The sequence below is a fragment of the Triticum aestivum genome, chromosome 2D (genome assembly GCF_018294505.1).
Source record: "Triticum aestivum cultivar Chinese Spring chromosome 2D, IWGSC CS RefSeq v2.1, whole genome shotgun sequence".
Classification (NCBI taxonomy): Eukaryota; Viridiplantae; Streptophyta; class Magnoliopsida; order Poales; family Poaceae; genus Triticum; species Triticum aestivum.
This window is the reverse complement of record NC_057799.1, coordinates 399,470,922-399,474,817: the sequence shown is the minus strand read 5'-3', so window position 1 is coordinate 399,474,817 and position 3,896 is coordinate 399,470,922.

The following is a 3,896-nucleotide window of genomic DNA, read 5'->3' as shown; positions in this document are numbered from 1 at the left end:
TTCACTACTTAATGGGAAAAGAGAGCAATACAATAGCTTCGGTTCAACATTTATTTAAAACAGTACCAATACAAGTAGCACAACATCTCAAAGCACACTGCACAATCATGTGGATGAAGGCCTGTACTGACCTTTCATGAGACGACAAAGATAAAATAAGGATCTTCCAACACGAATAGGAAATCCAATCTCGTTTTATGCAGTTGCACCGAAATCAAGCAAAGTCGCCGGTGTGACATTTAAGTTCGCTATAGCAACAAGTTGAATAGATATCCCTGTTTTAACAGAGGCAAAAAAGGAAACAATTACTGGCCAATAAAGGAGGATGAAACATGCGGCCACAAAAAGAAGCATCTACCTTATCTTGATGGAAAACAAAGTATAGGACAGTAGCATTTCTAAAACGGTTGCATTGATTCGTATTAACAGAGAAATTCTCTTAAAACGGTTCAGTAGTTAATTCTGAGAGTGGCATTGCTTAATTTTACCAGCGGCATTAGATTAAGAAAAAGCATAAACAGTTCCAGGGGAGAGTGGGCGCAACAACACCATGTGCTTCCATCTACTTATAAAGGGGGTGATGCAGAGTTTGTTGTAACTAAGCAACAAGCATCATGTCTGGGTTGGTACCATTTTTGTTCACTACTTAATGGGAAAAGAGAGCAATACAATAGCTTCGGTTCAACATTTATTTAAAACAGTACCAATACAAGTAGCACAACATCTCAAAGCACACTGCACAATCATGTGGATGAAGGCCTGTACTGACCTTTCATGAGACGACAAAGATAAAATAAGGATCTTCCAACACGAATAGGAAATCCAATCTCGTTTTATGCAGTTGCACCGAAATCAAGCAAAGTCGCCGGTGTGACATTTAAGTTCGCTATAGCAACAAGTTGAATAGATATCCCTGTTTTAACAGAGGCAAAAAAGGAAACAATTACTGGCCAATAAAGGAGGATGAAACATGCGGCCACAAAAAGAAGCATCTACCTTATCTTGATGGAAAACAAAGTATAGGACAGTAGCATTTCTAAAACGGTTGCATTGATTCGTATTAACAGAGAAATTCTCTTAAAACGGTTCAGTAGTTAATTCTGAGAGTGGCATTGCTTAATTTTACCAGCGGCATTAGATTAAGAAAAAGCATAAACAGTTCCAGGGGAGAGTGGGCGCAACAACACCATGTGCTTCCATCTACTTATAAAGGGGGTGATGCAGAGTTTGTTGTAACTAAGCAACAAGCATCATGTCTGGGTTGGTACCATTTTTGTTCACTACTTAATGGGAAAAGAGAGCAATACAATAGCTTCAGTTCAACATTTATTTAAAACAGTACCAATACAAGTAGCACAACATCTCAAAGCACACTGCACAATCATGTGGATGAAGGCCTGTACTGACCTTTCATGAGACGACAAAGATAAAATAAGGATCTGCCAACACGAATAGGAAATCCAATCTCGTTTTATGCAGTTGCACCGAAATCAAGCAAAGTCGCCGGTGTGACATTTAAGTTCGCTATAGCGACAAGTTGAATAGATATCCCTGTTTTAACAGAGGCAAAAAAGGAAACAATTACTGGCCAATAAAGGAGGATGAAACATGCGGCCACAAAAAGAAGCATCTACCTTATCTTGATGGAAAACAAAGTATAGGACAGTAGCATTTCTAAAACGGTTGCATTGATTTGTATTAACAGAGCAATTCTCTTACAACAGTTCAGTAGTTAATTCTGAGAGTGGCATTGCTTAATTTTACCAGCGGCATTAGATTAAGAAAAAGCATAAACAGTTCCAGGGGAGAGTGGGCGCAACAACACCATGTGCTTCCATCTACTTATAAAGGGGGTGATGCAGAGTTTTTTGTAACAAAGCAACAAGCATCATGTCTGGGTTGGTACCATTTTTATTCACTACTTAATGGGAAAAGAGAGCAATACAATAGCTTAAGTTCAACATTTATTTAAAACAGTACCAATACAAGTAGCACAACATCTCAAAGCACACTGCACAATCATGTGGATGAAGGCCTGTACTGACCTTTCATGAGACGACAAAGATAAAATAAGGATCTGCCAACACGAATAGGAAATCCCATCTCGTTTTATGCAGTTGCACCGAAATCAAGCAAAGTCGCCGGTGTGACATTTAAGTTCGCTATAGCAACAAGTTGAATAGATATCCCTGTTTTAACAGAGGCAAAAAAGGAAACAATTACTGGCCAATAAAGGAGGATGAAACATGCGGCCACAAAAAGAAGCATCTACCTTATCTTGATGGAAAACAAAGTATAGGACAGTAGCATTTCTAAAACGGTTGCATTGATTCGTATTAACAGAGCAATTCTCTTAAAACGGTTCAGTAGTTAATTCTGAGAGTGGCATTGCTTAATTTTACCAGCGGCATTAGATTAAGAAAAAGCATAAACAGTTCCAGGGGAGAGTGGGCGCAACAACACCATGTGCTTCCATCTACTTATAAAGGGGGTGATGCAGAGTTTGTTGTAACAAAGCAACAAGCATCATGTCTGGGTTGGTACCATTTTTATTCACTACTTAATGGGAAAAGAGAGCAATACAATAGCTTCGGTTCAACATTTATTTAAAACAGTACCAATACAAGTAGCACAACATCTCAAAGCACACTGCACAATCATGTGGATGAAGGCCTGTACTGACCTTTCATGAGACGACAAAGATAAAATAAGGATCTGCCAACACCAATAGGAAATCCAATCTCGTTTTATGCAGTTGCACCGAAATCAAGCAAAGTCGCCGGTGTGACATTTAAGTTCGCTATAGCAACAAGTTGAATAGATATCCCTGTTTTAACAGAGGCAAAAAAGGAAACAATTACTGGCCAATAAAGGAGGATGAAACATGCGGCCACAAAAAGAAGGATCTACCTTATCTTGATGGAAAACAAAGTATAGGACAGTAGCATTTCTAAAACGGTTGCATTGATTCGTATTAACAGAGAAATTCTCTGAAAACGGTTCAGTAGTTAATTCTGAGAGTGGCATTGCTTAATTTTACCAGCGGCATTAGATTAAGAAAAAGCATAAACAGTTCCAGGGGAGAGTGGGCGCAACAACACCATGTGCTTCCATCTACTTATAAAGGGGGTGATGCAGAGTTTGTTGTAACAAAGCAACAAGCATCATGTCTGGGTTGGTTCCATTTTTATTCACTACTTAAAGGGAAAAGAGAGCAATACAATAGCTTCGGTTCAACATTTATTTAAAACAGTACCAATACAAGTAGCACAACATCTCAAAGCACACTGCACAATCATGTGGATGAAGGCCTGTACTGACCTTTCATGAGACGACAAAGATAAAATAAGGATCTGCCAACACGAATAGGAAATCCAATCTCGTTTTATGCAGTTGCACCGAAATCAAGCAAAGTCGCCGGTGTGACATTTAAGTTCGCTATAGCAACAAGTTGAATAGATATCCATGTTTTAACAGAGGCAAAAAAGGAAACAATTACTGGCCAATAAAGGAGGATGAAACATGCGGCCACAAAAAGAAGCATCTACCTTATCTTGATGGAAAACAAAGTATAGGAATGTAGCATTTCTAAAACGGTTGCATTGATTCGTATTAACAGAGAAATTCTCTTAAAACAGTTCAGTAGTTAATTCTGAGAGTGGCATTGCTTAATTTTACCAGCGGCATTAGATTAAGAAAAAGCATAAACAGTTCCAGGGGAGAGTGGGCGCCACAACACCATGTGCTTCCATCTACTTATAAAGGGGGTGATGCAGAGTTTGTTGTAACAAAGCAACAAGCATCATGTCTGGGTTGGTACCATTTTTATTCACTACTTAATGGGAAAAGAGAGCAATACAATAGCTTCAGTTCAACATTTATTTAAAACAGTACCA